The sequence below is a fragment of the Sturnira hondurensis genome, unplaced genomic scaffold (genome assembly GCF_014824575.4).
Source record: "Sturnira hondurensis isolate 20B ecotype Veracruz unplaced genomic scaffold, ASM1482457v3 Scaffold0001221, whole genome shotgun sequence".
NCBI classification, from domain to species: domain Eukaryota; kingdom Metazoa; phylum Chordata; class Mammalia; order Chiroptera; family Phyllostomidae; genus Sturnira; species Sturnira hondurensis.
The window spans coordinates 3,039,219-3,061,591 of record NW_028073852.1 but is presented as its reverse complement, the minus strand read 5'-3'; the positions used below and the strand labels follow the sequence as shown (position 1 = coordinate 3,061,591).

Sequence of the window (22,373 nt, the reverse complement as noted above, 5' to 3'; positions counted from 1 at the left end):
GTTACCTTGACCAGCACGGGGCCCTGTCCACACTTCCAGAGGCATCGGCGGGGCCCTCGGGATGTCAGAGAGAAAGTCAGGTGGCGAAGCCAGTGGAAAAGCAGCATCTTTACTCTTGTCAACGCTCTGTCTCAGGCCAGGCAGGGCAGCCAGGACAGTAGCGGCCACCACGTGGCTTTCTGGGAGGTCAGCCCGTCAGCTCAGCATGGGGACAGGGAGAGGAGCTGCCGTGAGTCCCCTTTTTGCTTTTCTCTGAGCCTCTCAGGAGCTGCATCCTGCCTGGGGGGGTGGGGAAGGTGGGGGAGGCTGGAGTGAGCACGGGGGCTGGCGGGGGCCGGGGGGGCAGGCGATCTGCAGAACCGCCTGCCCTCATCCCCCAGGGCCCTCCCTTCCCTTCCCCAGGGAGTGCTCAGGGGAGTGCTCAGGGCTGGTCCTGGCCATGTGGAATGAGGGGGGCGCCGACCCCCACTGCTGATGTTCTGGAGCCCTGCCTCTACTTGCCAGGCCCGAGCTCCCAAGACATAGCCCTGGGTGGCTCTGTACCTGAAATGCAGCTTCCTGGGCGTGAACTGCCCTTCGGAACCAGGGTCTCTTTGGGAGGGCGGGCAACTCCGCCAAAGAAAGGTTACTAAACACCCCCTGCTCTGCACCTTTGAACTCTTCCTCTCTTAGCCAGGGTTCAATGCCAGTGTCACCAGGTGAGAACCGTGGGTGCTGTGGTTACACCTGCATCTCAGCCAGGCTGTGGGTGAGGGTGAGAAGCCTCCACCCTCTGTGTGTTTGTCCACAGACAGAATGCTCAGGAACCCACCAGGGGACCCCCCCCATTCCGGAAATGGCACACTCCGTTGCTGTGTTTGTGACTGTGTGACCAGGCATATAAATATGAAGTCTTTCATCCAGCAGACTTTAGAGATGTGGTCTCTGGCTGGGTCCTGATCGGGGAGTGGCGGCAGGCTGACCCCTGTCCTGGCCCCGTGACCCCATCTCAGTCCCAAGGCCCCATCCTGAGGTCTCGGCTCAGTGAGTAATCCTGCCCGTTGCCACCCCCACCCCCAGGGTAACCTGCACAGGCTGCAGCGAGCCAGCTGACGCATTTGGCCTGGATTATTTGTATTTGAACAGGAAGGAAAGGAGAGAGTGAGTAAGAAAGTGGTGGGGAGGGGCGGTAACTGAGTGGGGCATGATCAGAGAGAGGGGAGGAAAGATCTGGAAAGTCCACGCAATCGCCTTCGAAGCAGGTGCCGCTCTGAGAGAATGTGAGGGTGGCAGCCTGCCGCGGGCCCTGGCCCTGGCCCTGCCCGAAGGGAACGTTCTTCCAGGGGCTTGTTTGCCCTGCTGGAGGCCAGGCCCGGAGCCCGCCCTTGGCTGGCTTCCTGCTGCCCTGGAGCCAAGCAGGATTGTCCCCCAAATGGACTCCAGCGGGGGGGAGCCACCCCTCCCAACCTTCATTAGTACTTCACTAGTCACTGGGCTCGCTACTACAAGCGGAGCTGGGCTGCACGCCTCAGGGCGCGCCGTGGGACGACTGCACAGCAGCCTTGGTGCACAGTCTGTCCGGCCGCACAGTGGGGAGTGGCCAAACTGGCCTAGTGTTTGAACACGGGACTCAAGGGCTGCAGAGCCCCAGTGGGCCAGGCCTCGGGCACAGGGTTTGCGTGTCACTATGACAGCCAGCGGTTGGGCCGCTTGGCCCGGTGGGAGGGTCTGTGACCCACTGCTTGTTCCGTCAGGTCATATGGACCCCTCCGAGTCCCCCTGGGTGTTGGCCCCCTCTGTGACCCCTATGGGCAGTGGCGGGGGGGGAGGGGCCTCCAGGAAGCAGTGTCCAGCCTGCTTGTCTTCAAGGGCGCCCTGGGGGCTTGCTGTTGACTTTGAATGTAAACAGAAGGCAACCCTGATCTCTCCCTGCTTTTGGCAGGTCACTTTAGGACTTGGTTTCTTTGTCTGTGAAATGGGTTGAAGGGCACCCTCCTGCCTCAAGGGGCTCCCGGGAGAATGGAGGAGAACCACTGCAGGAAGCCCTTTGTACTGCAGTGCTGACCAGCGGTCAGCCGGGTCCCTCCTGAGCCAGGGTGTGTGTGGGACTTGGCAGTCACTCGGGATGAGGGAGCTGGGGGACAGCACAGACCCTGCCCCCGCTGGCCAGCCCAGCTTCCCATTGGGAGAGTGGGGAGGGCCTGTGCCGAGTGGCCTGGGCCCCAGTGAGCTCTCTTCCATTTCCGGGAGTGTGACCCCCACTCCCTCCACCCCCCACCCCCTATCGCCCCTCGCCCCTGGGGCTGCTCCTGGCCCCTTGCCATCCCCAAGAGCAGCTCTGACCTATGCCTGTGACGGGCCTGGGAAGATGGACCCAGCTGTGGGAGGTCACGCGGCCTGGGGACTGAGTGCGCTGGGAGCCCAACTGCACAGGAAGCCAGGCCAGCGGGCCCTGGACTCCTCGGCTCTGCAGGCCGGACTGCCCGTGCCGGTTGCCGTGGGGTCCTCCCCTGGCTGTGGCCCAGAACCCTCGACCCCCACCCGAGGCTCCAGAGGTCGGGAGGGAGTGCGGCTCTAGCTGCACTTCCTGCCTCTGCTGGCCTTGCTGAAGCCGAGGGGGCGCCGCCCTGTGGCCGCTCAGATGTGGAAGGAGCCCCAGCCAGCCTGACGTCCAGCCTTCGAGTCGGGCTGTGCCTGCATTCCGTAACTGAGGGACCCCCCACAGGGCCCCAGCGTTGGGGGGCTGACGAGGAATCCACCCATCCGTCCACCCCCCACCCAGCATTTACACGTGTGCTCGGTCTGTGTGTGGAACGAGGCTACCTGTGTGGCTTGCAGCCAGAAGCTGCAGGGTTGGCCAACTGTGCCCTGGATAGATGCAGGTCCCACAGCCTGTGGGTCCTCAGTAGGAGGCCGTGTGACGGGAGGGTCCCGTGGGCCCTGGGTGGCCTGTGGGGGAAGCTAGTCCGTGTGTGCACAGGCGGGTGTGACACAGAACAGCAGGTCAGCGTGAGCCATCGCCCTCTGAGTCCACGCCTCGAGCCAACTGCTTAGGAGCCAGCGGCCCCTCTCAGGGCAGGGGCAGCGAGGCCCACCAACAGAACAGCAGCCTTACTGCAGGGCATCTCATCTGGGGAGCCACGTGCGGCAGGCAGGAGTGTGGGCTGTGGGCTTCTGCCCGCTTGCAGACTGGGTGACCTTGGTTGCCTTCTGGGACTTTCAGTTCCCTGATCCAGCGAAAGGGAGACTAAGAGTCCCCACCTTCCAAGGCAGGTGGGGGCAGCACATTCGAGATTTAGGGAAAGCTGTGTCCCTTGCTGACCTTTTGAAGGAGGATGGTTTTGCTCTGTCCTCATGTTCAAGGTGCAGCCCAGAGAGGTTAGGACAGTGATGGCAGGATGCACAGCAGGAGCCCAGGCTATAGAGAGCAGTGCTGGAAGGGAGCGTGCTGGAAGGTCCTGGGCACAGGGGAGGGGGAGGTTGGAGCCAGACCTGGGTTCAAATCCCTATCCTGCGCTTGTAGGAAGGTTATACTGTGAATTTGTCTTGTTGGTCAATTAGGGCAGATGTGGGGTTTGATGGACGATGTAAGAAACAGACACAGCACAGCCTGGGGCATCCGGTGGGTGTGGAAGAACGGCGTGGCTGCTAGAGGCTGCGTCAGCTTCCAGAGGGGTTGGCCAGGTGGGGACGGTGGCCCTCGGCAGGCCCCCTCCCTTTCTGACGGTCACTGAAGATGAAGGAGCATGCGGGTGCTGGCGTCACCGCTGTCCTTCAGCTTGTGTGTGCCTGGGAGCCTGCGGGCTTGCGGGCGGGGCCAGTTGGTGCTTGTGCCGGAGGGGAGGTGACTGCCATGTGACACCGTCAGCACTCACAGGCTTCCTGTGCCCGCTGCTGCTGGCGCTGACCTGGAGGCCACTGGACGCCCGGGCTGCAACTGGGGGGGGAGGCTGGGCACTGACTGCCTCATGGTGACAGAGAATGGTGGGGGGACAGTTGATGCAGACGGGCTGCTCTGGGTGTCAGGCACCCAGGTAACTTCTGTGGTCACAGAGGGCCTGGGGAGAGGAGAAGGCTGGAAGCTGTGTCTTAGTTTTCTGTGATCCGAAAGAGGTGGCCACTCAGAGGGCATGTTTAGGGATGGCGTTCTTCCTGGAGGAGGGGGCTTGAGAATGCCTGGTACGAAGGAAGCCAGAAAAAGGACTGAAGTGTGTCCGACACAGAGGCTGGCAGGGAATGGAGCTGGTGTGGGAAGTGGGCAGGGTTTGGTCTGTGACTTGGCAGCCTCAGCAGCTGGGGTGCAGCGACTGTAGAGACTTTGAGAGCCGAGGGGACTCGGGTCCAGAGAGGGAGGGGTGCCTCAGGCCGCTGGCACCTCTCTGTGCCGCGGGGTCAGGGTTCACCTGGGAGCTGTGGGCGGCCTTGTGCAGTGCGCTGCCGGAGGAGTGGGTACCCCGCATCCCCTTCCATGTGGCCGCAGCAGGCCTGGGAGCGCACTGCCCGGGCAGAGCCAGGCCTTCCCTGCTGGGAGGCGGGTGTGTGGTCCTGGTCCGCCTCACTTTGTGGCTGGAGGAAGGGGCACAGTGGTGCTTTGGAGGCAGGACCGGCCTGGGTAAGAGCTGCCCTCCCGGTCCCGTGTGCCCCCTGCTCCAGTCCCTGCCTTGGGCGGTGGTGCCCACCGCCCTCCCAGGCTTGTCCTTACTTGGCACTCCATCCCTATCATTCTCTCCGAGCCACCCGGTCAGTAGGGGGCAGTGGAGGTCTCAGGTCCTTGGAGGGGACTGGGTGGAGCAGACAGTTTACAGTCCTGTCCCTGGAAAGTGTCTCCTGTGACCCCCCAGCGGCTTCCCTCCCTGCCAACCGCCTGAGGCTGTGGTCATGCCGGCTGGGTGAGGGGCTGGGCCCGTGTTGGGGGGGCCCCCACCAGGAGGTGGGCAAACCAGAGCTGTGTTGACACAAATTCAGGTTGACCCCACATCCTCCCTGCAGCCCAACGGGAAGTGGCCTCATGTCCGTCCCCTTAGTGGGTCTCAGTCCCAGCTCTGCACTTGAAACTCAGAGCAGAAGGACCTGGCCCCTTGGTGCCCTGGGGGGGGCCACCCAGTGTCCGGGGACGGCTCCTTCAGTGTCGCCCCCGAGGGGCCAGGTGACAGCAAGAAGCCTGACTCTTCCCGAGTGAAAAACTACCTTAGTTTTTGTGTACTTTAAAAAATCATGCCCTGGCTGGTGTAGCTCAGTGGATTGAGCCCGGGCGTTGTCGTGTTGATGAGAAGCTGCAGTGGGCTGTCTTAGGACCCGAGAGGTGCCTACAGACCTCTGGGGATGGTGTCCACCCTGAGGGAGCACCCTTAGCTGTCCTTGTTGTGGCCGTGCAGAGAGTGCGCTTGGGTCCTGGGACCCTGAGCAGCCACAGATGGAGTGCTTTTCCTGGAGGCCATGGAGAGGGGACTGCCGTGGTCTCGGGAATAGTTACTGACTCGTCAGCTGCTGACCAGAGCACAGGCTCAGCTCTCCAAAGGGAGGCAGGCATCCCTGGGGTCCCCTCCCCCACAAGCCTGGTCAGAGGGCATCTTTGCCTCCCAGGCCCTGGTCACTGGGCGGGGTGGCTCCTGCCCTGAAGCACAAGGTGGCCCCTCACACAGGGAGCAAGGTGACACCTGAACCAAATTAGAGGGCCCAAGAAAGGGGGCTGTACGGAGCAGGCCGCCACATGTCTGCTGTGAAGACCCTCTTTCAGTAGAGGGAGCAGGGCAGGGGACGAGGCCCCCACACTGGTGGCAGGCTGATTCTCTGGGCAGTAGGGGCCAGCACCTGGCCAGTCCTTCTTGATGTGAGGTATCGGGCGGCCACTGCAGGTCTCTGAGACAGGACCCCGCCTGCCATCCCAGACTGGGGCCGGCCCATCCACCCTAAAACAACAGCCCTTGGCACTGGCCAGCTGACTTTGCGGGGGTGAAGGGAGGGTCCCCTGGAGCTGGAGCTGGCCCCTGACCTCGGAGCCGAATCCACGCCTTCTCAGGGGCGGTGGGACGAATCTGCAGAGGAGGCAGGGTCCAGGCGGGGCTGCATCTCTGCAGCCCCTTCACTGCGGGTTTGGCCTGGAGGGCACCCCACTCCTCCTCAGCTCCCACCCCCTTCCTGGGGCCCTTCATGTTCTGTGTGGGTTTCCTTTCCTGTCCCCTTCCCCCTTCAGCGCAACACCGTCTGGTACTAATTAAGGCCTTCCGCCCGCTGCTCCGTGCTCGGCCCAGAGGGGAGCCTGTGTGGGGCCGCCCTGACCAGGGGTGGGGGCCTCCCCAGCACGGAGCCCTCGTCCTCCGGCCTCCCCGGCCAGGCACTGCGTGTGTGCAGGGTCCGGGGCAGAAGTAGCTGCAGCCGTGTGTAAGTTTCTCACTTTCTCACTTGCGGAAGGCCCCTGGCTCGGTCGGTGTCTGTGGGCGGCCTTGCTCCTGGCACTTGCTGGGAGGGGCTGGGCCTCTCCCCCCTCCCCCCGCCCCAGGCAGCTGCTCTCGCCCACTTTGTATAGCAGGCTGCCCCGAACAGGGCCACATGGTGTGGTGGCCAGAGCAGCTCAGGCTCCCACTCCTGGCCCCACCCTGCAGGTGAACTGGGGCTGGTGGCCAGGCCCCCTGTGTGGATTCACGAGGGTGGCTGGTTCCTGGAGACTATGGCTGGGTGGCCCTGGGGGGAGAGAGGAGGGGAGGTGGCACCCTCTGTGGGCCAAGCCTCACCAGGCCTGGGTGGGCCCTCGGTGACGGTGACCGTGGGGCACTCCTGGTCACTAGCCCTCAGCCGTCTCAGGGCTCTTTACTTGGAGTAAGTCCTTCCTTTCATCTTCTCAGTGACCCTTTGACTTCCATCCTGTTGTGACTCCCGTTTTCCAGATGAGGACCCAGGCACAGAGAAGTTGAGTGACTGCCCAGGACCACACAGCTAGTGGGCGTGGCAGAGCCCGGTTTGAGTGCGGGGAGTGTGACTCCAGAGTCCCCCTCCCTACACCTCCTTGGACCCCCATGTCGATGTGGCTCTCCCCTCCTTGAGGCCCAGAGGGCGCGGTACCTTGGCCCAGGTCCTGCAGCTGGTCTCCCGTCCTGTGGCATTCCGAGGGGTTGGGTCTCTGGGTGTGACATGGCCACCTAACAGCCTCCGGTGGCCGGTGTTCAGACAGGGAGCGGATCTGCCTGGGAGGCAGAGTGGCTCATCTTTGGGGCGGGGGTCACAGAGGGCCAGTGGGTCAGCCCAGCCCAACATCCCACGCATGACGTTAACACAGGCCAGGGCAGCTGGTGGGGATGGACACCCTCAGGAGTTCTGTGGGTGCCTTTGTGTCTCAGCTCCTTGCACCTCTGCCTGGCCGTCTCTCACCAGGTCAGCCTGCCTCTGAGAATGCGGTCAGCCCGTTGCCTTCACCGCAGGTGTGTTCCTGTGGCTGTGAGCAGCACATGTGTGTCAGGGCAGCCGTGTGGGCATGCAACACGTCTGCTTGGAACCTTTGTGTGTCGGTGAGGCTGGAGCTCTGGGGGCTTCTGTCCTGCTGAAGCCGTGCGCTACCCATTCAGGTGGGGACAGAGCTCGGCCACATGGTCGCGAATGGGCGGTTTACCAGCCATCTGTATCCATGCAGCCTGACTCTGTGCACGTCGGTGTTGCCGCCCTGCCATAGTCCACGCTCAGCTACCCCAGCTCCCCGGGTGGGAGCCTTGCCTGGCAGCCCCACCCCGGAGGGGTGCCTGCAGGAGCCCACGGGCAGGAAAGGGTTAATGGTGGATCTGGCTCCGGCTTCCTTCCCCAGCTTTCCCAGGAAAAGGGCAGGAGTGAGAGGCCTGCTCTTCAGAGGAAGGGGTGGGTGGGGGCGCGGCCAGGCCTCTGCGCCCGCACCTCTAAGTGCAGTTCCCCGACTTCTGCAGGCCAGCTGTTCAGAGCAACCCAGAGGCGGAGGGTGGAATGAATGTGGGATCCGTCCCTGGAATTTGGCAGTGCCTCACTCGTTCCCCTGAGATGGGAGGGGGCGGGTCCTCCTGGAGGCCCTGGTGGAGCCCCTCCCCTCCCCCCCACAGCAGAGCTGGGGCCTCTGCTCACTCCACTGCAACCCCCCCCCACCCCCCCAGAACCGAGGGCCGGGATCATGTGCGGCTTCTCTCCCATCCCCTCTGCCCTGCTGGAGGGACCCGCCTGGCCCTTGGCCCCTGCCACCTGCAGCCTCCCCTTCTCCCGCACCAGCCCTGCTCGACAGAGGCCGGGGCAGGTGTGGGCAAGGCCGCTTCCCAGCAGCCAGCCCTGGTCTGGGCAGTGACGGAGGGTCACTGCCGCCCCCGCAGGGTGGGCCGACTGCCCTGGTTTGGGAGGACTCCAGGGTGAAGGCCAGGGTGCCAGCACTCAGGACAGAGCATCAAGAAGGTCCCCCAGTGTGTCTTCGGCAGGGACTGCCCTGGGGCTTCGGGAGCTTTGCCCGGCAGGGGGTGTGGGGGGCTTGCTGTGAGTTCTCTGCGGACCCAGAGGCTCGGGTCCCCACTGAGTCAGGAAGCCCCTGGCCCCGCGCTCTCCAATTACAGAGGAGGAAGTGAGAGGCCCAGTGACGAAGAGGGCCGGCCCCAAGGCCACACGGCCCAGCCAGCTGTCCCAATGCCCTGATTGGGGGCAGTTTGGCCTCTCGGGCTGCGGTTTTTTCCGGGCCAGCAGGGCCGTCGGGAGCAAAGCCAGCCTCCCCTCGGAGAACAGTGAGGCCTGTGGTATGGCCTGAGTCTCGAGCCAGGGGCCCGGCTTCCAGGAACACAGCCCTGCCCCCTCACTCCGTGACCTCTGTGACCCCTCTGTGGGGAGGCTGGAATGGCCTGGGCTCCCCTGGGCACGCGGCTGCCTCCTGGAGGAAGGGGTGGGCGAGGCGTTGTGAGCCTCCCCTGCCGCCCTCCCTGGCCTTGGCCTGCTCAGGCATCCTCCTGCCATGAGGCCCGGTGCTGGGCCAGGGCAGCCCAGGCGGGCAGAGGTTGGAGTTTTGGGCAGGGACCTTCTGCTCCCCCAGCCCCTACATTGTGCCACCTCACAGATGTTGGTGCCCGGGCCCTCAGCGGAGTGCTGGGGCCCGGATCTGAACACAGGCTGCGGGACGCCCTGCACCTCCCTCAGGACCTGGGTCAGTGGGGTGGCAGAGCGGGGGCTCCCCTGATTGGAGGGCTCAGGTCCAGTGGCCTCGGGCAAAGGGGGACGGAAGTAAGCTGGTCTTAAGTAGGGAGATTACCCTGGATAATGTGGAGGGAGCACCTTGGATAATCCACACAGGCCCCAGGTGGTCACAGTCATTCTTCACATCTGCAGGGTTCACAGGGGGGTCACATGGTAACGAGTGAGAACGACCCCTCCTCGGCCAGGAAAGAGGGGCCGGGGGCCAGGGAGTGCAGTCTCCGGGCTCCGAGACCGGCTTGTCCCTCTGCAGCCTCCGGAGGGAACCGGCCCTGCTGACGCCTTGAGGTTCGTCAGTAAACCAGCCCCCACTGGGATGTCTGGCCTCTGGAACCGGGGGATGACAGATGTGTGTTGTCTTATTTCTAAGTCACTCCACTTGGGGTGATTTGTTACAGCAGCAGCAGGAAGCGGACACAGTCGGGGAGCGGCCCTGCTCTTGGGAAGAATTCGGGAGGCATTCCCTGTGTGTCCTGAGCCCTGGAAGATTCTGGGCTCCCCCGGGCTCTCCCAGCTCCCAAGTGCACAGGGAGGCTGCCCCAGGCAGGGCAGGAAAGAAGCCAGGGGAAATGGTTTCCCCCTTTCATACAGAAAGGCAAGGGCAAGGGCCGGCGCACTGTCCTCCTTTTTGTGGCTTGTTTTCCTTTCAGTCTTGGGATTCTGTAGCTGAAAGAGGCTTTAGGGATCATCTGCAAATAAGGTAGCAGAGGCCCAGGGAAGCTGAGTGACTGGTCCTGGAGCAGGCAGGGAGTTCAAGCTGGATTTGTATTTCCTCCTCCTGGAGGTAGGGGCAGGGTACCTGGACTTCCAGGAAGCAAACCAGTTTGGTGTATGTGTGTGGGGGGGTGGTGCAGGGGGTGCAGGTGGAGGAGCCTGCTGCACAGTGTGGCCTGGACCTCAGGGCCCTTCCTCACAGCACCCACCCGGGTGACACAAGGCGCAGGCTGCCTGTCCCAGGAACCAGGTGATGCCCTGGCTGGGGAGGAGGCGGGGCCTCCTGCAGGCGCCTCTAGGGCTGCTTGGGGCTCCCAAGTCTTTGCCGGGTGGGTTTGCAATCCCTGCCTCCCCCCACCAGCATTCAGGGCCAGTAGGGAGCAAGAGTCAGGCTGTGAAGCTGTCATTTTTGGAGCTGAGTGGGGCCAGGTGAGCAAATTCCAGCCCCCGCCCCCACCTATGATCGTCCTTTCCAGGGGTCTGGAAACCAAACCCCATCCCACTGGCTGATGCCTGCATGTCTCCGCGCCTGCGTTCCCTCAGCTGGGGCTTCTCAGGACTTGCTGAGAATGACCTTGGTGCCCCCTGCCTGGTGGGAAGGCCTGAGCTGGCAGGGCCTCGGTCAGTGGGACCCTCCCCTCGTCTGCGGAGGTAGCACACAGGCACTTAGGGAGTGAACAGACCCATTGTGAATTGTCCAGTTCCCACTTCTAACTTGTATATCGTGATAACATATTTTAATGTTTCATTTTTTTCATGAACTTCATACAAACGTTTCATTTTGAGGTCATCTTAGACTCACCAGAAGTTTCGAAAGCAGCACCACTAAGGAAGTGAGCGGTGCTCCGTAGCCACACTTCCCCCGGGGATAGCGTCCAGACCTCGCTCGGGGCAAGCCGAAACCAGGAAGCCGATGCAGGCACCGGGACTGAGCCACGGGCCTCGGCCCACCGTCCCTGGTTTTGCAGGCCCGTGTTTTTTCGGGGGTGGTGCCGTGAAATTCAAGCACAGACGTAGATGCGTGCGGCCTCCTGATCAGGGTGCAGGAAGGCTCCGTTTTTGCCAAGAGTGTGGCCTGACTCGGGCTTTATCTGAATGGGGCCGTGCGGTGGGCCTTTGTTTCCGGCTTCTTTCACTGAACATGACAGTTGCAGGATTTCTGTCTTTTTTTTTTTTTATGTACTTTTAACAGAGAAATTTCCCATGTGACCTTTCAGCTCCAGCATTTGGGTTTTAAATCACAAATGCGTGAAAGTCATTGGTAATCAAAACTCTCGTGTCAGTCAACAGTTTCTGCTTGTTCCTTTTTTCACTTCCAAATCAGAGCCCCTGAGATGTGGCAGCCGGCAGGTGCCGGGTTCCGCCGGGCTGTCCTCCCGCCCACAGGCCCCGTGAGGGCGCGGGCGGGGGCAGGAGGACAGCCACTCCGAGCATCCGCTTGGGTGCTGGGCACCACGCCAGGCAGCCTTGTGCCGTCTCTGTCCTTGTCATGCTCGAATTCCGCCGAGGGAAGGACCCCTCTCCCTTCGGGACAAGTGAAGAAGTCACTTCCCCAGAGATCTCACGCACGAATCTGTCCAAAGTCAGCTTGTGAGTGGAGGCGGGTTTGAACTCCTGTCCTTCTGACCTCAGAGCCTGCGTTTCTCAGATGACGCGGAGCAGAGTTTGGTGGCATACCTGAGACCCCAAGGCCCCAGGGGGCTCGCAGCTGGGATCGCTGGCCCCCGGGCAGGGAGGCCCCACGCCAGGGACGCCCAGGTGTGTGGAGGGAAGGTGGGTCAGGGTCCCCTCTCTGAACAAACAGGTGGAGGTGATGTCACAGGCACTTTGCCACCTGGAATTTCCCGAGCTTTCGGTTCTGGGAGGAGAGAAAGGAGGAGAGAGCTGGTCCGGGCTGGTTTGGGCCCGGTTCCAACGAGCTGCTTTATTTCCTGGGCGCACGGGTGGTACCTGTTCCAGTGTCTTTGCTAAAGGGGCGCGGGATTTCAGGCAACCCGAATTGGGTCTGGGACTCCCAAAGGCCTCCTGTCACCTGAGTCGCCTCGAAACCCCTCTGACCCTGGAGGAAAGCGAAGCTGCCTTCAGCTGGGCGCTTTCTGCCAGCTCAGGAAAGTGGCCTGGAGCCGGCTCCCCGGGCCCGGAGCTCCGTGTGGTTCCGAGGCCCTTTGACTTCCTTCATTAGCGCATGTCCTCCTTCCTCCCCGGCAGGTGGGTTTACAGGTGAGTAAACTGAGGCTCAGGAGGTTATAACGTGTCTCCTGGGTCATCTCTTAAGTTGGACACAGGCAGGCCCGTGGCTTTCGGCTGCCCAGGGCCTCCGAGGATTTCTGCTGGTTTGAATACTAGGCACCGTCCAGACGGAGCCCACCTGGGTGCCTCCGGCTGGCCTGAGCAGCTGACTGCAGCCTGTCTCCCTTCCTGCCTGTCGCGAGGCGCTGCCATTGTGCCCAGGACACTTGCTACCCAGCCCCATTTCTCTTGGTGACCCGTGACATTGCTCTGCATGTCACAAAACTGTGGACCTAGAGGTGAGGTGTGGAGAAGCCACTTAATTGGTGTCCGTGCATCGAGGCCTGCTGGTCTGTGCGTCGTCCCCGCTGCCGCGGAGTGCTGGTGGCCGGCGGCTGTGCCGTAGCTTTCTGTTCTCTCCTCGGTGGACATTTGGGCTGCTTTCCGGCCGTTGCCGTGATATACATCACCGCCACCGCCGTGATCGTTCTTGTGGCCCCTGGGAACTTGGGAATTCCATTGAAAATGGGATCCCAACACCCGTGGCATCTCAGGTAAGCATCCTACCTGTGGGCCTTGGGCCCCTGCGCCCACCTGAACCTGTCTCTGCAGAGGCTGGCGTGGTCTGACTTCTGGCCTACAGCCAGGGCAGAGCCGATGGGCTTATAAGGGGAAACCGGTGCTTCCCAAACTGCGTTCTCTGGGGGACCGTTAATAAGCATTATGGAGGCAAAGGGGTTCCTTGGTCTAACAAGTTTGGGAACCAGTTTAAACTCACACATATTGCAGAATTTAATCCCTCTAGTATGCTGGCCGGTACTTGTAAATACCCCAAAGAGGGGCAGTAAGGGCAGTAACTGCCAGATCTGTTTGCCGGCGGAAGCCTCTCAGGTGGCGTCTGTGTGCTGGGCTCCCCTCCTGCTGTAACAGGCGTGGGGAAATGGGAGTCCAGAGTGCTGGCCGGGGTGGGAATCGGCCACAAAGAGAGTGGTTTTTTTTTGGATAGGTGTCTGGGAGGAACATTTTCCCTCTATCCTCTGAGGTTCAGTAGTCCGGTGTCTGCAGATTAATGTGACTGGAGCCATACTGGCAAGAGGAGAGATGGATTTAACCATAGCCATGCCGGGAATTCTAGAATCTGGGGCTTATTTGCTGGCTTAGCCGGGGGAGGGGAGGCAGAGGAGAGCCGTTCCAGGAAGACAGGAAACTTTTGGGAGACAAATGGGCCTTCTGAGAACTGGCGGGGGTTGATGGCTGGCCAGCTCCGGGACAGTGTCTTTGAGGGCAAGTGTGGGCCTTATCTCTGTGGTGACAGTCCCCCCTGCTTGCTAGGGGGAGGGTGCTGGTGACCACTGTGTTCTGGGAGACTGTACTTTAAGGCGGGTAAGAGATTTCGGGAACTCAGATGCCTTCGGCTCAAAATCATTTTTATGCCACAGTGGAGTATTCCGGACCCCTTCCTCGGTGGCCTCCCCCTGTCCTCCGAGTCCAGCCAGGCAGCGGGCAGCGCGGAGGCCCTCGGTGAGAAGCCCAGGCCTCGCCCCTTCATTCAGCCTCGGCCCCTTCCTGGTTGCTGTTCGGCCAAGCAGGGGCCGTGCCCAGCCCGAGCTGAGGGCTGGCTTCGTGCTGCGTTCTTGTGGGTCCCACGGCAGGACGAGACCTGTGGGGCAGAAGCTTCCTGGGACAATTGCAGGACTGATGACCCTCTGCCCCCCACCCCCACCTCGCACGTGCCCCCTGGACACACAGCTCCTCGATCCAGGTCTTGCTGAATCTCGGGCTGTGTGGGCCCATCAGCCCTAACTGGTGGCTCTCCACCCTGACTACATATTAGGGTCCCTTGAGAAAAATGTTTAAAGGCCAACCCTTAGATCAGTTCAGTCAGAATCCCTGGGGGCAGGGTGGGCACCAGCTATCTGTATTTGTTAGATGGCTCCTGTGCCCCTCGATTGAGGGCCCATTCTGCCCTTTCTGCCTCCAAATACCAACCCATTTATCGTTTGACTCAAAACCCTACCATTTTAGCTGCTGAGCTTTTGTTCTGGTCCCTGCGAAGGGCAAGAAGTTTGGAGCCTGGCATCTAAGGCCAACCTGGAGCGCCCCCGCCTGGCCATCCTCCCTCCTGACACCCCTGAGCAGCGAGCTGGCAGGGCCGACTCTCTGGTGCAAGACACACTTGGCTTCTGTTATTAAAATCAATGCCTGGCCTGATTGTTTTATTGCCTGGTGTTTGGAATTCTGGCTTTGTGTCTGCCAGGATTTTGCAGCCCTGGGGCACACGGGTGGGTGTGGGGCGAGGCTGGCTGAACTGTGCCTGGGGCTGGGGTGAGCTACAAAGTAGCCATCATACCTGAGCAATAGAGTTGGCTGAAGGTGCATAATGCCACAATGTTGTAAGTCAGGAAATCATCAAATAATTTGCAGGATACATTATTGCTGTAGTGATAGCTTTTGAAGAGGAAAAACAAACGTGCACCAAAGGTGCCTGGGAGGGGAAGATGCAACTTGTTGATAGTGGGAGTGGGAGGAACCCTTCTGAGAAGGGAGGAAATGGGGCCTCCTTGCCCCCGAGTCCCACACACTGTTCTTGAGGCCACTGCCTAGGAGACTCAGGAGGAGGTTAAGTCAGCCTAGCAAGGGCCAGGTTGGGGTGCGACTCAGGAAACGTGGAGGGGGGTGGGGGCGGGGGAGCTGCCCACATCTGATGGAGGACATCCGGAAGGCTTTCTGGAGGTGGTGACTTTTAACTAAGGGGGTTTTGGATGAGGTTTGGGAAATGTCGGGGCCTGAATGAAAGTTGTAGGGTCCTCAGAGAAAAGCGCGCTGGGAGTGGGGGGGTCAGGACCAGAAGTGACAGTCTGGGGGTGGTGGCCAAACTGGTGGTGGAGGTGAGGAGGCTGAGGTGAGGGGAGAGGGTGGTTAATGTTGCCCCAATGTCAGATGGGGTGGAACTGGACGTTGGTGAGGGAGGTTTTTTCAGGAGTTGGGTTGTGATGCTGATACGGGCAGAGGCCAGACAGCAGAGGTTCGGGAGTGAGGGGCTGGCGGGAGGATGGAAGCCGTGACCTAGACCAGCTGCCAAGAGGTGGTGGTGTTCGGAGACGGAGAGAGTGAGCAGTCGGATGCGCCGCAGGAAGGAGGGAATGGCTTGTTGTTGAGATTAGGGGGAGCTCAGCCCTTCTCCCTGGTCCAGTTGCAAAGGAACCGGAAGAGAAAGGTATCAACCAAATGTGGCAGAACAACCAGGCGCTGCAGCCCTGCTCAGCCCAGAGAAGCTCTGCAGGGACCAGCCTGCCCACCCAGGGGGCTGCAGGGGTACATGTGCTGCCAGCGCCGAGGCCGCCAGCTCGCGACATTCGGGGCTCCCCTCCCAGTGATGTGGCCACACGTGCCGGTTGCCCCCATCAGCCGGCAGACCTGTACTTGAACCTGCCCAGCCCTCCCCCTGCGCCCTGTGCGGGGAGCCCAGCCACAGGCCCGAAAATGAGAGCAAAGGATCTTTTTCATGGTATTTGGTGGCAGCAACAGCTGCACCCCATGAGGTCTGCCTGGGGTGGGCTGGGAGAGCTGGGCTTTGGGCTCGGCTGGCCAGACGTGAAGGCCTGGGAACCAGGGCAGGGGCAGATGTGTGCGTGGGAGGGGGGGGCATGTGAGGCATCACATGGGTGTCCCTGGGCTGCGGGTAGTGACACCTCGCAGACCGTGCTCTTCTTCCAGTTGGAGGGGGGACCCCAACTGGCCCCCTGTGGTATCCAGAGTGGGACCCTGCTACTGGACAGCTGCCCGGTGGGGCTGATGACCAGCAGGTGCAGTGGCCTTCAGTATCCCTGTCAGGATGCCACAGGACCCCTTCCCATGGCACGCCAGCCTCGGGCCCAGTGAGGGGGGGGGCTCCCTCTGCTTCGAGGGTTGGGGTCTAGCTCAGAGCAACAGCCTCGGGGAACCCCACCCAGAGCCCGTTGGGGCTGGCGGAGGGCCTCTTCTGCTCCTCACGGCAGAGCTCCCCCCAGCACCGGTGGAGGCGGGCGCTCTTGTGGCTGCCACCACGCACCCAGCGCCCTGAAACAGGAACTTCTGCCTTACAGTTTTGGACATCAGCAGTCGGAAATGAGGGTCACGGGGCTAAGCCACCGCGTTGGCAGGGCTGGCTCCGGCTGGAATCTGCAGGGGACGACCCACCCTTGCTGGCCTGCTTCCGGTGGCTGCTTCCAGTCCTCGGCTTGTGGCCACATCACCTCTGCGGAGCGCCCCCTGCCCGAGACAGTCACATGGCTCCCGGGGGTGGGGCACGGGGCTCGGGGTTTATCTCGGGACCCTCTGGTTTTAAGGTCTAGAGCCAAACAAACTGGCTCAAGGGGGAAAAGGACACATTAAGTTCTTTTTTTCTTTAAATATATATAAGCTTATGGTGGTAAAATACGGGGGACACGGGATTTACCGTGAGTAGCATTTAGCACATTCACATTGTCCTGTGACCGTCACCCCGTCTAGTTCCGAGAAGGAACCCCTGTCCCCTCGCGGCCGCCCCCCATTCCTTCTCCCTCTTTGGCAACCACCCGTACGCCTCTTGTCTTTCTAGAGCCTTTTGGAATCAGTGCGGTTCCGGGTGACTGGGAAGTACCGGAACACAAGCACAGTGAGTTGCTCGTTGGAAGGGTGTACATGCCCGGGAGTCTGCACCCTCAGTGGTGACAGCGGCCCTGGTCACAGCAGCCTGTCTGTCAACCTCCCTCCCCTCCTCCCTCCCCCTTTCTGGGGTCTCCGCCTGTGTTTCCGCCCTCCCTTTGCACACGGCCCCTCCTGATGGTTTCCCAGCCCCCGAGTCTGCGTGGCCTTTGAGGCTCTCTGGGCCCTCCACCAAGAAGGCTCCTGGCTCCGGGCCACTGGGGGGACATTCCAGCAGCCCACTCACGCCTCTGGAGCCGCGCCGTCCAAGTCAGGTCTCTGGTCAGCCTGTGGCCAGCTCTCATCGAGGGAGGGGCCCGAGCTCCTGGGGGCCAGGTGGCCCAGGGAACCCCAGAAACGGGGTGGGCTGGCGGTGGCAGGAGCTCCTGCCTTTGGGGCGGTCTGGTGGATGCTTAGCACTCGTGCAGGAAATCACCGTCTTAGGAGAAGCTGCCTTCTTTCTGGTAGTGGCATCTGAGAGAAATGTCCTCTGGGCACCCCCTGCTGGGGACACTGTGGTGTAGGGGTCAGTGGCCTCAGCAGCCTCTTACTGTGTCCCATGGAGCTGTGTCCTGTCTCGGCCCTGGGCGGCTGCACACCACTGGTAAAACGGATCGGCGGGGCCCAGATGGGATGAAGGGCCCCCCCAAGGGTCTGGCACCCCCCCCCAGGATGACACAGAGAGTATCGAGAGCAGCACTGTCCGGTGCTGTGGGCCACTGACCATGTGCCCGTCCAGGCCGGGAGGTTCTGTTGGCGTGAAGTGCACACCGCATCTCGGAGCTGTAGTGCGGAAAGAATGCAAACCGCCTTCCTTTCAGTACTGGTCATGCGTTCAGGTGATAATATTTTGGCTCTCTCAGGCACGGGAAACATTGAAGTGAATCCACTTGGTTTCTTTGTACCGTGTTAACGCGGCTACCAGGATCTTTCAAATGACAGAACGGGCAGCTGGGCTCGGCTTGTTTCTGCCGCAGATCGAGCAGCTGCACTGGGTCCGGCCAAGCACCAGGGGGCGCCGAGCAGTCCCCAGGGGTGGAAGTTCTGTGTCAGACAAGTGTCTGGACTGGGGCGGGCTTGTCAGGCTCTGGGACTCACTCCCTCTCCTGCGCCCTAAAGACTGCCACTGACCAGTGACCAGTGAGGACAGCAGAGTAAAAAGCCCCCAGGCTGCCTCCCTGGAGGAGGAAGTGGGGCAGGAGGAGGAAGGGTGGGGGGGGCCTTGGGAGTGGTCTGTGGGGGCCCACAAAGCTGGGGACGGAGCGAGGCCAGAGGCAGAGGAGGGGGCCCTCGGGGAGCTCTGGGAATAGGAAGGCAAAGCAAGGAAGCCACCAGGGCAGGTGCCAAGCGGAGGTGACATCCCCGCAGCTCCCTGCAGCAACAGGAGTCCCTCTTGGTCTCCCTTGGTGCAGGTTCTTGGAGCTGCCCTTCAGGGCCCAGTGATGAGGGTCCTGTGGGGTGGGCGGGGGGAGGGGGCACCCCAATCCCTGTCCCAGGAAGTCACCTGCTGGGAGGAAAGGGAAGCTTGAGTTCTGAGCTGCTGCCCTCCTGGTTTGGACATTTCTTTGATTCTTGCAATTAGGGTTGATCCTGCCCATGATACAGATGGGGAAGGTCAAGTCCTGCAGCCGGGGAGTGATGGGCCAAAGTGATCGCCAAGGAAAGGGCCTTTGTTCTGGTGTTTGAGCCCACAGCTCTGGGTGTGCACTCCCACCCCTGGGCACGCCCCGTCTTCCGTCTGTGTCCAGAGACAGACGGAGCAGCTCTCAGGGCGTATCTGCTGTGTGTGTGTAGGGGGGGGACACAAGGGACAGCAGCCCCCAAAGCCTCTGTGGCAAACCGAAAGACACCAAGGCCGCTGCGGGGACATTGGTCATCAGGAGTGGGCAGCAGCTGCGCTGGACTGGTGGTGGACCAGCGGGACAGAGCCTGCCTCGGGTGGGCAGGGTGGGTGCTCCGGGCACTCAGCTACCATCCAGACGCGTGAGCTGGGGATGGGAAACCCGAGAGGGAGCAGGGGACATCTAGTGGCCCCGGGGGCTGGGTCGGTGTTATTCCTCCCGGAGGAAGGTGGACCGGCCACTTGCCCCGAAGCAGCCTTCCAGGTGTCGCCCAGGGCTCTTGCCCAGGGCTTCCTGCCAGGCAAGGCCCCAAGGCCTGCCCTGGGAAACCCTGCTAGTGTGAGTCGGCCTGGGGCTGTTAGGCCACGCCCACGCCTGTGAGCCAGTGACTCACTCAAGGGTCAGAGGTCGTGGCTGGGGGTGGGTCTGGCCCATCCCAGCTTTCAGGCCCAGCCCCAGCAGGGTTGCTCCCGAGTTCGCTCCGCTGGGACCACCTAGCCCATCCCCCAGGGGGGGTCCCACCTCTACTCTGTTCTACTCAGGGTCTTGAGGGGGCGGAGGGGCGAGGGAAGAGACTGACTCTCTGCCCAGGCCCGTAGGGGCTGGAGGAGCCGGAGCAGGACTGGAATCCGAGCTGTGAGTCTCCAGGAAGGAGGAGGAGCCCTGGTGAGCTGGCCCCACCCCCGCCTCTCAGCCCAGGCCCTGCCAGCAGTGGGAAGTGAACCGGGCTGGTTGCGCCTGACCCCTGGCTGCTGGGAAGCCTGGGGCAGCTCTGACTGCAGGTCTGGACTTCATTCCTGGGGGGGACCTCCCCCCCGGGCTGCAGCCCCCCGCCCCGACCAGAGAGCCTAGGTGTGTCACCCGGGCCTGCAGGGGTCAGGACCGTGTGGGGGGCGCATCTGGGGTGCACCTGGCAAAGGGGAAGCACGGGGCGGGGCAGCAGGGAGAAGGGACGCCCATGGGCATGTGAGGTTGTTGGCGCCACCCAGCACCCAGGCCGGGGCTGGGCTGGGCTGGGGGGAGGGGCCTGGTGGTGGGGCAGGCACGGGCTGCTGGTCAGGGCGCCCGGCTGGGTGTCCAGGTGGGTTTCTTCCTCCCTCCTCCCCGAGCTCTTCCCCGGGGGCCACGTGACTCTCTTTTAGGGCGACTGAGGCTGGCTTGGGAACTCCACTCCTGGGTGCTGCTTCCACACAGACAATGCCTCCCGAGAGCCCGGTTGCTTCCGGGGCTGCAGCACAGCCCCTTCTCCCCGCCTGCCCCCCTTGCCGCCCCCCTCGCCCTGCCCCTTGGTGCCCGTTCTCTTTCGGAAGACATTCTCGGTCCCTCCTACCTCTGCCCGCGCCGCTCTGGGAGCCTCCCTGTTCCGAGGCCACAAAGCCCCTTTGATCCTCTCTGCTCGGCTCCGAGCCATGTGACCCGGTGGGCGGGCCACACTCTCAGGCAGCCGGCGCGGCCCGACTCTGCTGCTGGGGTGAGTCCTCCGCTCCCTTTGTTCCCTCCAGCCTTGCACCGGTGGCCGGGGGACCCTCAGGTGTCATGGCCGTTGAGCTGTCCCGGAGGGATGGGTGGCAGGGCCAGGAGCAGCGTGGCCCCAGGGCCCCCAGCCTGGACCCCTCCTGGCCGGTGGGGGACAGCTCCTGTCCCCTGGAGAGGGACGGTGGGAGCTTGGTCTCCACGCGGGGCCCAGATTTTCGGTCTCTGAGTAGAAGAAAAGGGCTTTGTGCGACCACAGCTCTCTCTTTGTAAATATTTGGCCCGCAGAGCCGAGCCGTGCGGTCCTCCCCCAGGGGGAGTTTCTTGGAGGAGTCAGTTTCCCTCTCGCAAGGGGCTTCCCTGACTTCCAGGAGGGCTGCAGGAACCGGGGTGGTCACCTCTGCCTCCTGTGGTTGTTGTCCGTCAGGGGCGGGCGGCTTCCAGGACCAGCTGCGGATGAGTTTCAACAGCCGCTGGCCGCGCCGGAATCAGATGCCGGCGGCCGGCTGGCATTATGAGGGACGGTTCTGCTGAGGCTCGTCTGCGGGCCTGGGAGGTTGGGGTGTTGCCGGGAGCGGGCCGGGAGCGGGCCGGCGGCGGTCTGCAGTGCCTGCCCCTCGCTGGAGAACCTGGTGGGAGGGGGTCCCACTCCCTGTCAAGGACTGGAGGAGGGGACAAGGCAGCTCTGGGAGACATGTCTGCAGGGGGACACGCCAGCCCAGCCGAGATGCTGGGAGAAGCCCCAGAGTCCCTGCCACAGTCGGCACAGCATGTCACCCCATGCCACCCATGCACCCAAGCCACGGTGCCCGGAGGCATTGCATCTGCTCTGAAAATTCGTCCCCGGAGTCCCCGGGGATTGACTCAGCTCTCAGGCTGCCCTGGCTGAGGTCCACTGGCATTTTTGTCAGAGGTTTGGGGAAGACCCCTGCTCCCCAAAGGGGAGTTTGAAATTAATTTCCGGGAGAAAAATGTGCTGCCCGGCCGGCAGCCGGTTTCTGGCTGAGGGGTCAGCACCCTGGTCGGAACTCGGTTTGGATGCTCCTCGGGGGAATCTGGTCGGTCCGGCCCCTCAGCCCCCTTACGGTAGGCAGGTGGTCTTCCCCGTCATTCGTGGTCCCTCTTTCTCCCTGGGCGTTGATGTAAGTGCCGTTTCTCTTTGGCAGCTCAGGGGGCACCTTTGAGGAAACGGAAAGAACCCCTTTGTTTAACTGTTTGGTGGGGGGGCCTCCACGTGAGGCCTCCTTGTGAAGGTGGGGTTTTTCTCTGCCCTCGGGTCTCCTTTGAGGGAGGAGTGGCTGGGGAAGGCGGCCTCAGGCCGACCTCTCTTAAGCCTGTCCCCGGGGACCTGCGTTGTCACCGAGCCCTCCCCTGCCCCTCTTGGGCGTCCCCTATTGTGTCTGCTGGTTTGTGTCTGTACTTCCGTCAGCTTCTCTTCCTTGGCTGGCACCGTGGGGCCGACATCCAGGACAATGGCCGGTTGGTTCAGTTGGCACGCGGGGCGGACCTACTGTGTGCCAGGGCAGTGTGCGGAGCGTTCAGAGGTGGACGTGACAGAACCCTGTTCTGTTGGAGGGAGCAGCCACAAGGCAGCTGTGGCCATCGCCGCTTGGGGCCTGTGGGGGCCTGTGGGGTCGGTCCCCGAGACATGGCCCTGGGCCACCAGGAGGAGGTCGAAGTTGGAGTTCACCAGGCTGTCTCCTTAGAAGCCCGGGACCCACTGGGCACCCCGGTCCCTGGGCTGACGCCCCCCCTTCCCTGGGCCACTATACCCTCCCCGCTTCCTGTTGTCATGCAGGCAGGCCTACGCCGCTCTGTCAGAGCTCTGTCAGACGGGGCTGCGTGCAGGGGCTGGGAGGCAGCCGCAGAGTGGGCAGACCCTATCCCTGGGAGAGCCCCCCGCCCGCCTGGCTCGGCCCAGCTTCCCCCGTGTCAGAGGTCTTGGGCTTTTTAAGGCAGCCGATCACCATGGCGAGCCTCTGTCTTCTGATCACCCCCCTCCCGCCCCCACATTTAGGTCTTGGGCCGGGTTCTTCATACCACCCGAGGGTTCTGGGCCCCCTCCCTTCATTGGCCACATGTGGGGGAAGGATGACTTTACGTCAGTGCACCAGGGAGAGGACACATGCCTGCTGTCCACCCCACGTCTCCTGGCTGGGGTCATCTGCAGGGTGGCCGTCACCTCGCACACCCTGTGGCACCCTGTGGCTCCCGCCTGTCCCTCCCCTCTCATCTCCCAACCTTGGCTGAGGCCGGCGACGCCATCTGAGCTTCGTGGGGAAGTGGGGTCGGACG

At 62.4% G+C, this 22,373-nt stretch overlaps 1 protein-coding gene across 7 annotated transcripts in view; it reads left to right on the top strand.

Annotated features, from left to right (window-relative positions):
* Window positions 1-22,373, top strand: part of SEPTIN9 (septin 9) — a 121,206-nt gene that overhangs the window by 77,123 nt on the left and 21,710 nt on the right. Inside the window, exon 1 of one of the 7 annotated variants that reach the window (XM_037064621.1) lies at window positions 19,184-19,266. The exons of 5 other annotated variants lie outside the window; for them this stretch is intronic. The gene's annotated coding sequence lies outside the window, so the exon portion shown is untranslated. Of the gene's footprint in view, window positions 1-19,183; window positions 19,267-19,946; window positions 20,077-22,373 lie in introns of those variants that run through there. One more of the 7 variants, XM_037064623.1, reaches the window with a different exon arrangement.